Source organism: Rhinoderma darwinii, unplaced genomic scaffold, assembly GCF_050947455.1.
Source record: "Rhinoderma darwinii isolate aRhiDar2 unplaced genomic scaffold, aRhiDar2.hap1 Scaffold_4398, whole genome shotgun sequence".
Taxonomy (NCBI): domain Eukaryota; kingdom Metazoa; phylum Chordata; class Amphibia; order Anura; family Rhinodermatidae; genus Rhinoderma; species Rhinoderma darwinii.
In genome coordinates this window covers 1-12,500 of record NW_027463869.1, presented here as the reverse complement: position 1 = coordinate 12,500, position 12,500 = coordinate 1, and positions in this window count along the sequence as shown.

Below are 12,500 nucleotides of genomic sequence, written 5' to 3'. Positions count from 1 at the left end.
TTGGAACAGGTGCAGCTCCCGCTAGAACGTGCAGCACGTCCTCCTTCAAGGTACTCGGGTTGGAGTCGCCAAGCTGGCCGAGCTCCTGCAACTGCTGGTCGGCCTGGGACTTCAGAAAGAATGCACCAAAGTTCTTTCATGGAAAGTCAGGTGCAGCGGACCGACCAGCGAACGAGGCCGACGGGGACTTCCAGGAGGCCAGCATGACGTGCCACTACATACCGGTCACACCATGGAAGTCCTTCTCGGGTTGGAACAGGTGCAGCTCCCGCTAGAACGTGCAGCACGTCCTCCTTCACGGTACTCGGTTGGAGTCGCCAACGTGGCCGAGCTCCTGCAACTGCTGGTCGGCCTGGGACTCCAGAAAGAATGCACCAAAGTTCTTTCGTGGAAGTTCAGGTGCAGCGGACCGACCAGGGAGCAAGGCCGATGGGGACTTCCAGGAGGCCGGCATGAGGGGGCCGGTGCCTACCCCTCACTCCCTGGAAGTCCTTCTCGGCCACAAACGGTTAGGACTTCCCGCTAGGAAGAACCGTTAGGACTTGGAACGCGGAGCAGAAATGCCCTCTCACAGGATTTCAGGTGAAGGAGATATTCACACCCCTAAAAGTGTCACCACCTCAAATACACCGGGGTAAGGTGCCAAAGTACCCGGGCTCCTGGAACTGCTGCCCGGCTGAAGCCCAAAATAAAAACCTCATAGGGTTTTTCCTCCAAAACGTCAATGAAGACAGACCTGCGAGCGAAGCCGACGGGGACTTCCAGGAGGCCGGCATGACGTGCCACTACATACCGGTCAGACCATGGAAGTCCTTCTCGGGTTGGAACAGGTGCAGCTCCCGCTAGAACGTGCAGCACGTCCTCCTTCAAGGTACTCGGGTTGGAGTCGCCAAGCTGGCCGAGCTCCTGCAACTGCTGGTCGGCCTGGGACTTCAGAAAGAATGCACCAAAGTTCTTTCATGGAAAGTCAGGTGCAGCGGACCGACCAGCGAACGAGGCCGACGGGGACTTCCAGGAGGCCGGCATGACGTGCCACTACATACCGGTCACACCATGGAAGCCCTTCTCGGGTTGAACCAGGTATAGCTCCCGCTAGAACGTGCAGCACATCCTCCTTCACAGTACTCGGTTGAACTCACCACCGTGGCCGAGCTCCTGCAACTGCTGGTCGGCCTGGGACTCCAGAAAGAATGTACCAAAGTTCTTTCGTGAAAGTTCAGGTGCAGCGGACCGACCAACGAGCAAGGCCGATGGGGACTTCCAGGAGGCCGGCATGACGTGCCACTACATACCGGTCACTCCCTGGAAGTCCTTCTCGGCCACGAACGGTTAGGACTTCCCGCTAGGAAGAACCGTTAGGACTTGGAACGCGGAGCAGAAATGCCCTCTCACAGGATTTCAGGTGAAGGAGATATTCACACCCCTAAAAGTGTCACCACCTCAAATACACCGGGGTAAGGTGCCAAAGTACCCGGGCTCCTGGAACTGCTGCCCGGCTGAAGCCCAAAATAAAAACCTCATAGGGTTTTTCCTCCAAAACGTCAATGAAGACAGACCTGCGAGCGAGGCCGACGGGGACTTCCAGGAGGCCGGCATGACGTGCCACTACATACCGGTCACACCATGGAAGTCCTTCTCGGGTTGAACCAGGTACAGCTCCCGCTAGAACGTGTAGCACGTCCTCCTTCACAGTACTCGGTTGGACTCAACACCGTGGCCGAGCTCCTGCAACTGCTGGTCGGCCTGGGACTTCAGAAAGAATGCACCACAGTTCTTTCATGGAAAGTCAGGTGCAGCGGACCGACCAGCGAACGAGGCCGACGGGGACTTCCAGGAGGCCGGCATGACGTGCCACTACATACCGGTCACACCATGGAAGTCCTTCTCGGGTTGAACCAGGTATAGCTCCCGCTAGAACGTGCAGCACGTCCTCCTTCACAGTACTCGGTTGAACTCACCACCGTGGCCGAGCTCCTGCAACTGCTGGTCGGCCTGGGACTCCAGAAAGAATGTACCAAAGTTCTTTCGTGGAAGTTCAGGTGCAGCGGACCGACCAGGGAGCAAGGCCGATGGGGACTTCCAGGAGGCCGGCATGACGTGCCACTACATACCGGTCACTCCCTGGAAGTCCTTCTCGGCCACGAACGGTTAGGACTTCCCGCTAGGAAGAACCGTTAGGACTTGGAACGCGGAGCAGAAATGCCCTCTCACAGGATTTCAGGTGAAGGAGATATTCACACCCCTAAAAAGTGTCACCACCTCAAATACACCGGGGTAAGGTGCCAAAGTACCCGGGCTCCTGGAACTGCTGCCCGGCTGAAGCCCAAAATAAAAACCTCATAGGGTTTTTCCTCCAAAACGTCAATGAAGACAGACCTGCGAGCGAGGCCGACGGGGACTTCCAGGAGGCCGGCATGACGTGCCACTACATACCGGTCACACCATGGAAGTCCTTCTCGGGTTGAACCAGGTACAGCTCCCGCTAGAACGTGTAGCACGTCCTCCTTCACAGTACTCGGTTGGACTCAACACCGTGGCCGAGCTCCTGCAACTGCTGGTCGGCCTGGGACTTCAGAAAGAATGCACCACAGTTCTTTCATGGAAAGTCAGGTGCAGCGGACCGACCAGCGAACGAGGCCGACGGGGACTTCCAGGAGGCCGGCATGACGTGCCACTACATACCGGTCACACCATGGAAGTCCTTCTCGGGTTGAACCAGGTACAGCTCCCGCTAGAACGTGTAGCACGTCCTCCTTCACAGTACTCGGTTGGACTCAACACCGTGGCCGAGCTCCTGCAACTGCTGGTCGGCCTGGGACTTCAGAAAGAATGCACCACAGTTCTTTCATGGAAAGTCAGGTGCAGCGGACCGACCAGCGAACGAGGCCGACGGGGACTTCCAGGAGGCCGGCATGACGTGCCACTACATACCGGTCACACCATGGAAGTCCTTCTCGGGTTGAACCAGGTATAGCTCCCGCTAGAACGTGCAGCACGTCCTCCTTCACAGTACTCGGTTGAACTCACCACCGTGGCCGAGCTCCTGCAACTGCTGGTCGGCCTGGGACTCCAGAAAGAATGTACCAAAGTTCTTTCGTGGAAGTTCAGGTGCAGCGGACCGACCAGGGAGCAAGGCCGATGGGGACTTCCAGGAGGCCGGCATGACGTGCCACTACATACCGGTCACTCCCTGGAAGTCCTTCTCGGCCACGAACGGTTAGGACTTCCCGCTAGGAAGAACCGTTAGGACTTGGAACGCGGAGCAGAAATGCCCTCTCACAGGATTTCAGGTGAAGGAGATATTCACACCCCTAAAAAGTGTCACCACCTCAAATACACCGGGGTAAGGTGCCAAAGTACCCGGGCTCCTGGAACTGCTGCCCGGCTGAAGCCCAAAATAAAAACCTCATAGGGTTTTTCCTCCAAAACGTCAATGAAGACAGACCTGCGAGCGAGGCCGACGGGGACTTCCAGGAGGCCGGCATGACGTGCCACTACATACCGGTCACACCATGGAAGTCCTTCTCGGGTTGAACCAGGTACAGCTCCCGCTAGAACGTGTAGCACGTCCTCCTTCACAGTACTCGGTTGGACTCAACACCGTGGCCGAGCTCCTGCAACTGCTGGTCGGCCTGGGACTTCAGAAAGAATGCACCACAGTTCTTTCATGGAAAGTCAGGTGCAGCGGACCGACCAGCGAACGAGGCCGACGGGGACTTCCAGGAGGCCGGCATGACGTGCCACTACATACCGGTCACACCATGGAAGTCCTTCTCGGGTTGAACCAGGTACAGCTCCCGCTAGAACGTGTAGCACGTCCTCCTTCACAGTACTCGGTTGGACTCAACACCGTGGCCGAGCTCCTGCAACTGCTGGTCGGCCTGGGACTTCAGAAAGAATGCACCACAGTTCTTTCATGGAAAGTCAGGTGCAGCGGACCGACCAGCGAACGAGGCCGACGGGGACTTCCAGGAGGCCGGCATGACGTGCCACTACATACCGGTCACACCATGGAAGTCCTTCTCGGGTTGAACCAGGTATAGCTTCCCGCTAGAACGTGCAGCACGTCCTCCTTCACAGTACTCGGTTGAACTCACCACCGTGGCCGAGCTCCTGCAACTGCTGGTCGGCCTGGGACTCCAGAAAGAATGTACCAAAGTTCTTTCGTGGAAGTTCAGGTGCAGCGGACCGACCAGGGAGCAAGGCCGATGGGGACTTCCAGGAGGCCGGCATGACGTGCCACTACATACCGGTCACTCCCTGGAAGTCCTTCTCGGCCACGAACGGTTAGGACTTCCCGCTAGGAAGAACCGTTAGGACTTGGAACGCGGAGCAGAAATGCCCTCTCACAGGATTTCAGGTGAAGGAGATATTCACACCCCTAAAAGTGTCACCACCTCAAATACACCGGGGTAAGGTGCCAAAGTACCCGGGCTCCTGGAACTGCTGCCCGGCTGAAGCCCAAAATAAAAACCTCATAGGGTTTTTCCTCCAAAACGTCAATGAAGACAGACCTGCGAGCGAGGCCGACGGGGACTTCCAGGAGGCCGGCATGACGTGCCACTACATACCGGTCACACCATGGAAGTCATTCTCGGGTTGAACCAGGTACAGCTCCCGCTAGAACGTGTAGCACGTCCTCCTTCACAGTACTCGGTTGGACTCACCACCGTGGCCGAGCTCCTGCAACTGCTGGTCGGCCTGGGACTTCAGAAAGAATGCACCACAGTTCTTTCATGGAAAGTCAGGTGCAGCGGACCGACCAGCGAACGAGGCCGACGGGGACTTCCAGGAGGCCGGCATGACGTGCCACTACATACCGGTGACACCATGGAAGTCCTTCTCGGTTTGAACCAGGTGCAGCTCCTGCTAGAACGTGCAGCACGTCCTCCTTCAAGGTGTTCGGTTGGAGCCGCCAAGGTGGCCGAGCTCCTGCAACTGCTGGTCGGCCTGGGACTCCAGAAAGAATGCATCAAAGTTCTTTCGTGGAAGTTCAGGTGCAGCGGACCGACCAGCGAGCGAGGACGACGGGGACTTCCAGGAGGCCGGCATGACGTGCCACTACATACCGGTCACACCATGGAAGTCCTTCTCGGGTTGGACCAGGTGCAGCTCCCGCAAGAACGTGCAGCACGTCCTCCTTCACGGTACTCGGTTGGAGTCACAGAGCTGGCCGAGCTCCTGCAACTGCTGGTCGGCCTGGGACTCCAGAAAGAATGCACCAAACTTCTTTCATGGAAGTTAAGGTGCAGCGGACCGACCAGCGAACGAGGCCGACGGGGACTTCCAGGAGGCACCGTGAGAGGGCAGGCCGGTACCTATTGCTCAAACCCTGGAAGTCACTCTCGGCCAGGAACGGTTAGGACTTCCCGCTAGGAAGAACCGTTGGGACTTGGAACTCAAAACCTAGATGCCCTCTCACAGGATTTCAGGTGAAGGAGATATTCACACCCCTAAAAGTGTCACCACCTCAAATACACCGGGGTAAGGTGCCAAAGTACCCGGGCTCATGGAACTGCTGCCCGGCTGAGGCCCAAAATAAAAACCTCATAGGGTTTTTTCTCCAAAACGTCAATGAAGACAGACCTGCGAGCGAGGCCGACGGGGACTTCCAGGAGGACGGCAGGAGGTGCCACTACCTACCGGTCACACCATGGAAGTCCTTCTCGGCTTGGAACGGGAGCAGCTCCCGTTTGTACTTCCTCGTTCACGGCTTTCGGTAGGAGTTGCCGAGGTGGCCGAGCTCCTGCAACTGCAGGTCGGCTTGGGACTTCATAAAATACCATAAAAAAAAAAAGTGTTTTTTTATTATGAAGGTAAAACTCACAGCGGGACCGAGCCGTGAGCCAGGCCGACGGGGACTTCCAGGAGGACGGCAGGAGGTGCCACTACCTACCGGTCACACCATGGAAGTCCTTCTCGGCTTGGAACGGGAGCAGCTCCCGTTTGTACTTCCTCGTTCACGGCTTTCGGTAGGAGTTGCCGAGGTGGCCTTGCTCGTGCAACTGCAGGTGGGCTTGGGGCTTCAGGAAATAACATAAAAAAAAAAAATATTTTTTTATTAAGAAGGTAAAAAAACACCGGATCCGACCAGCGAGCGAGGCCGACGGGGACATCCAGGGCAGCGGCGTGAGAGGGCGGCTTGGTGCCGCTATCGCCGTGGAAGCAGCATTCGGCCTAAGCCGGGAACGCCTCCCGCCCTCCTCTCGTCCTGGAAGTGTTGGACTTGGGAGGCGGAGCAAGTTCTCCCTCTCACAGTATTTCAGGCGTAGGAGATGTTCACACCCCTAAAAGTGTCACCTCGCCAATTACACCGGTGGGAGGTGCCAAAATGCCCGGCCTCCTGGAACTGCTGCTTGGCTGAAGGCCAAAATAAAAACCTCATAGGGTTTTTCCTCCAAAACGTGAATGAAGACAGACACGCGAGCCAGGCCGAGGGGGAGTTCCAGGAGGTCGGCATGAGGTGGCCGCACCTACCGCTTGAGCCCTGGAAGTCCGTCGCGGACCGGAAGTGCATGTCGGGCGGGTGAACTACGGGACTCGCCGCGGGCGCTGTGGAGCTCCCACAAGGAAGCTGCCGGCATCCACAAGCTCCCACGGGGCCCCTCTATCCCCCCACGGGTGCAGAAGGCAGGCACACCGCCGCTAATAGGCGGAGCTGGCTCCCGGCCGCTGTCATGCATCACTCGCGGACCGGAAGTGCTTGTCAGCCGGGTGGACACGGCGGGACTCGCCGCGGGTGCTGTGGAGCTCGTACAGGGCTGCCCCCGGGCTGGCACAGCTTCCACAAGGCTCCTCTATCCCCCCACGGGTGCAATAGGCAGGCACACGCCGCACACGCCGCTCGTACACGGAGATGGCTCCCGGCCGCTTTCGGTAGGAGTCACCGAGGTGGCCTTGCTCGTGCAAATGCAGGGGGGCTTGGGGCTTCGGAAAATACCATAAAAAAAAAAAGTTTTTTTATTAAGAAGGTAAAAAAAAAAACAGCGGGACCGACCCGCGAGCTAGGCCGACGGGGACTTCCAGGAGGTCGGCATGAGGTGGAGGCTCCTACCGCTCTTGCCCTGGAAGTCCGCAGAGGACCGCGGGCGCTGTGGAGCTCCCACAAGGAAGCTGCTGGCATCCAGCAGCTCCCACGGGGCCCCTCTATCCCCCCACGGGTGCAGAAGGCAGGCACACCGCCGCTGATAGGCGGAGCTGGCTCCCGGCCGCTGTCATGCATCACTCGCGGACCGGAAGTGCTTTGCAGCCGGGTGGACACGACGGGACTCGCCGCGGGCGCTGTGGAGCTCCCACAAGGAAGCTGCCGGCATCCACAAGCTCCCACGGGGCCCCTCTATCCCCCCACGGGTGCAGAAGGCAGGCACACGCCGCTGATAGGCGGAGCTGGCTCCCGGCCGCTGTCATGCATCACTCGCGGACCGGAAGTGCTTGTCAGCCGGGTGGACACGGCGGGACTCGCCGCGGGTGCTGTGGAGCTCGTACAGGGCTGCCCCCCGGCTGGCACAGCTTCCACAAGGCTCCTCTATCCCCCCACGGGTGCAATAGGCAGGCACACGCCGCACACGCCGCTCGTACACGGAGATGGCTCCCGGCCGCTTTCGGTAGGAGTCACCGAGGTGGCCTTGCTCGTGCAAATGCAGGTGGGCTTGGGGCTTCGGAAAATACCATAAAAAAAAAAAGTTTTTTTATTAAGAAGGTAAAAAAAACCACAGCGGGACCGACCCGCGAGCTAGGCCGACGGGGACTTCCAGGAGGTCGGCATGAGGTGGAGGCTCCTACCGCTCTTGCCCTGGAAGTCCGCAGAGGACCGCGGGCGCTGTGGAGCTCCCACAAGGAAGCTGCCGGCATGCAGCAGCTCCCACGGGGCCCCTCTATCCCCCCACGGGTGCAGAAGGCAGGCACACCGCCGCTGATAGGCGGAGCTGGCTCCCGGCCGCTGTCATGCATCACTCGCGGACCGGAAGTGCTTGGCAGCCGGGTGGACACGACGGGACTCGCCGCGGGCGCTGTGGAGCTCCCACAAGGAAGCTGCCGGCATCCACAAGCTCCCACGGGGCCCCTCTATCCCCCCACGGGTGCAGAAGGCAGGCACACCGCCGCTGATAGGCGGAGCTGGCTCCCGGCCGCTGTCATGCATCACTCGCGGACCGGAAGTGCTTGGCAGCCGGGTGGACACGGCGGGACTCGCCGCGGGTGCTGTGGAGCTCGTACAGGGCTGCCCCCGGGCTGGCACAGCTTCCCCATGGCTCCTCTATCCCCCCACGGGTGCAATAGGCAGGCACACGCCGCACACGCCGCTCGTACACGGAGATGACTCCCGGCCGCTTTCGGTAGGAGTCACCGAGGTGTCCTTGCTCGTGCAACTGCAGGTGGGCTTGAGGCTTCCGAAAGTACCATAAAAAAAAAAAGATTTTTTTATTAAGAAGGTAAAAAAAAAAACAGCGGGACCGACCCGCGAGCTAAGCCGACGGGGACTTCCAGGAGGTCGGCATGAGGTGGCCGCTCATACCGCTCTTGCCCTGGAAGTCCGCAGAGGACCGCGGGCGCTGTGGAGCTCCCACAAGGAAGCTGCCGGCATGCAGCAGCTCCCACGGGGCCCCTCTATCCCCCCACGGGTGCAGAAGGCAGGCACACCGCCGCTGATAGGCGGAGCTGGCTCCCGGCCGCTGTCATGCATCACTCGCGGACCGGAAGTGCTTGGCAGCCGGGTGGACACGACGGGACTCGCCGCGGGCGCTGTGGAGCTCCCACAAGGAAGCTGCCGGCATCCACAAGCTCCCACGGGGCCCCTCTATCCCCCCACGGGTGCAGAAGGCAGGCACACCGCCGCTGATAGGCGGAGCTGGCTCCCGGCCGCTGTCATGCATCACTCGCGGACCGGAAGTGCTTGGCAGCCGGGTGGACACGGCGGGACTCGCCGCGGGTGCTGTGGAGCTCGTACAGGGCTGCCCCCGGGCTGGCACAGCTTCCCCATGGCTCCTCTATCCCCCCACGGGTGCAATAGGCAGGCACACGCCGCACACGCCGCTCGTACACGGAGATGACTCCCGGCCGCTTTCGGTAGGAGTCACCGAGGTGTCCTTGCTCGTGCAACTGCAGGTGGGCTTGAGGCTTCCGAAAGTACCATAAAAAAAAAAAGATTTTTTTATTAAGAAGGTAAAAAAAAAAACAGCGGGACCGACCCGCGAGCTAAGCCGACGGGGACTTCCAGGAGGTCGGCATGAGGTGGCCGCTCATACCGCTCTTGCCCTGGAAGTCCGCCGAGGACCGCGGGCGCTGTGGAGCTCCCACAAGGAAGCTGCCGGCATGCAGCAGCTCCCACGGGGCCCCTCTATCCCCCCACGGGTGCAGAAGGCAGGCACACCGCCGCTGATAGGCGGAGCTGGCTCCCGGCCGCTGTCATGCATCACTCGCGGACCGGAAGTGCTTGGCAGCCGGGTGGACACGGCGGGACTCGCCGCGGGCGCTGTGGAGCTCGTACAGGGCTGCCCCCGGGCTGGCACAGCTTCCACAAGGCTCCTCTATCCCCCCACGGGTGCAATAGGCAGGCACACGCCGCACACGCCGCTCGTACACGGAGATGGCTCCCGGCCGCTTTCGGTAGGAGTCACCGAGGTGGCCTTGCTCGTGCAAATGCAGGTGGGCTTGAGGCTTCAGAAAATACCATAAAAAAAAAAAGTTTTTTTATTAAGAAGGTAAAAAAACCAGCGGGACCGACCCGCGAGCGAGGCCGACGGGGACTTCCAGGAGGTCGGCATGACTTTGCCGCTCATACCGCTCTTGCCCTGGAAGTCCACAAGGGGCGCTGCGGAGCTCGTACACGGCTGCCCCCGGTCTTGCACAGCTTCCCCATGGCTCCTGTATCCCCCCCCCCCCCCCCCCCACGGGTGCAGGCACACACCGCTCATACACTCTGGAGCTGGCTGACAGCCCAGCTGACATGCCACCTCCTAGCCGACCGGAAGTACATGTCAGGCGGCTTGGGACATAGTGGGACCCCCCCCCCCCCGCTGGCGCTGAGGAGCTCATACACTGTTGCCCCCGGGCATGCACAGCTTGCACACGGCTCCTCTACCCTGGGCTGCAATGGGCAGCACACGCCGCTCATACACTCTGGAGCTGGCTGACAGCAACTGCTGCTGATAATGATGATGACGATAATGTGCAAAGGGTTATCTATCGGCGGACAGTGTCACACTCTGGCCCTGGAACTGTGCCCCGGCCTGCCTCTGCTGCTCATTACCGCCTCTGTCATTTTTTGAACATACCCCACTTTCACTTGATTTTAAATGTGTCACTTTCAGTAGCAGAAATGTCATTCTTTGACATTTGGGCCTTTTTATTTTCACTGCTGTTGGGTCACCAAATGGATCTCCTTATCTCGAGGCCTAGTCCTCTCCCCACCGCCCTGGAACTCTGCCCCGGCCTACGCTGCGTGCCGTCACACTCTGGCCCTGGAACTGTGCCCCGGCCTATGCTGCCTGCCGTCACACTCTGGCCCTGGAACTCTGCCCCGGCCTGTGCTGCCGTCACACTCTGGCCCTGGAACTGTGCCCACGGCCTGCCTCTGCTGCTCATTACCGCCTCTGACATTTTTGAACGTACCCCACTTTAACTTGATTTTAAATGTTTCACTTTCAGTATCAAAAATGTCATTCTTTGAAATTTGGGCCTTTTTATTTCCACTGCTGCTTGGTCACCAAATGGATCACCTTATCTCGAGGCCTAGTCCTCTCCCCACCGCCCTGGAACTCTGCCCCGGCCTACGCTGCCTGCCGTCACACTCTGGCCCTGGAACTGTGCCCCGGCCTATGCTGCCTGCCGTCACACTCTGGCCCTGGAGCTCTGCCCCGGCCTGTGCTGCCGTCACACTCTGGCCCTGGAACTATGCCCCGGCCTGCCCCTGCTGTTCACCACCGCCTCTGACATTTTTGAACGTACTCCACTTTCACTTGATTTTAAATGGTTCACTTTCAGTATCAAAAATGTCATTCTTTGACATTTGGGCCTTTTTATTTTCACTGCTGTTTGGTCACCAAATGGATCTCCTTAGATCGAGGCCTAGTCCTCTCCCCACCGCCCTGGAACTCTGCCCCGGCCTACGCTGCCTGCCGTGACACCCCTGGCCCTGGAACTCTGCCCCGGCCTACCTCTGCTGTTCACTACCGCCTCTGACATTTTTGAACATACCCCACTTTAACTTGATTTTAAATGTGTCACTTTCAAATGTTTCACTTTCAGTTGCAGAAATGGCATTCTTTGACATTTGGGCCTTTTCATTTTCACTGCTGCTTGGTCACCAAATGGATCCCCTTGGATTGAGGCCTAGTCCTCTCCCCACCGCCCTGGAACTCTTCCCCGGCCTACGCTGCCTGCCGTGACACCCCTGGCCCTGGAACTCTGCCCCGGCCTACCTCTGCTGTTCACTACCGCCTCTGACATTTTTGAACATACCCCACTTTAACTTGATTTTAAATGTGTCACTTTCAAATGTTTCACTTTCAGTTGCAGAAATGGCATTCTTTGACATTTGGGCCTTTTCATTTTCACTGCTGCTTGGTCACCAAATGGATCCCCTTGGATTGAGGCCTAGTCCTCTCCCCACCGCCCTGGAACTCTTCCCCGGCCTACGCTGCCTGCCGTGACACCCCTGGCCCTGGAACTCTGCCCCGGCCTACCTCTGCTGTTCACTACCGCCTCTGACATTTTTGAACATACCCCACTTTAACTTGATTTTAAATGTGTCACTTTCAAATGTTTCACTTTCAGTTGCAGAAATGGCATTCTTTGACATTTGGGCCTTTTCATTTTCACTGCTGCTTGGTCACCAAATGGATCCCCTTGGATTGAGGCCTAGTCCTCTCCCCACCGCCCTGGAACTCTTCCCCGGCCTACGCTGCCTGCCGTGACACCCCTGGCCCTGGAACTCTGCCCCGGCCTACCTCTGCTGTTCACTACCGCCTCTGACATTTTTGAACATACCCCACTTTAACTTGATTTTAAATGTTTCACTTTCAAATGTTTCACTTTCAGTAGCAGAAATGTCATTCTTTGACATTTGGGCCTTTTTATTTTCACTGCTGCTTGGTCACCAAATGGATCTCCTTGGATTGAGGCCTAGTCCTCTCCCCACCGCCCTGGAACTCTGCGCAGGCCTACGCTGCCTGCCGTGACACCCCTGGCCCTGGAACTCTGCCCCGGCCTACCTCTGCTGTTCACTACCGCCTCTGACATTTTTGAACATACCCCACTTTAACTTGATTTTAAATGTGTCACTTTCAAATGTTTCACTTTCAGTTGCAGAAATGGCATTCTTTGACATTTGGGCCTTTTCATTTTCACTGCTGCTTGGTCACCAAATGGATCCCCTTGGATTGAGGCCTAGTCCTCTCCCCACCGCCCTGGAACTCTTCCCCGGCCTACGCTGCCTGCCGTGACACCCCTGGCCCTGGAACTCTGCCCCGGCCTACCTCTGCTGTTCACTACCGCCTCTGACA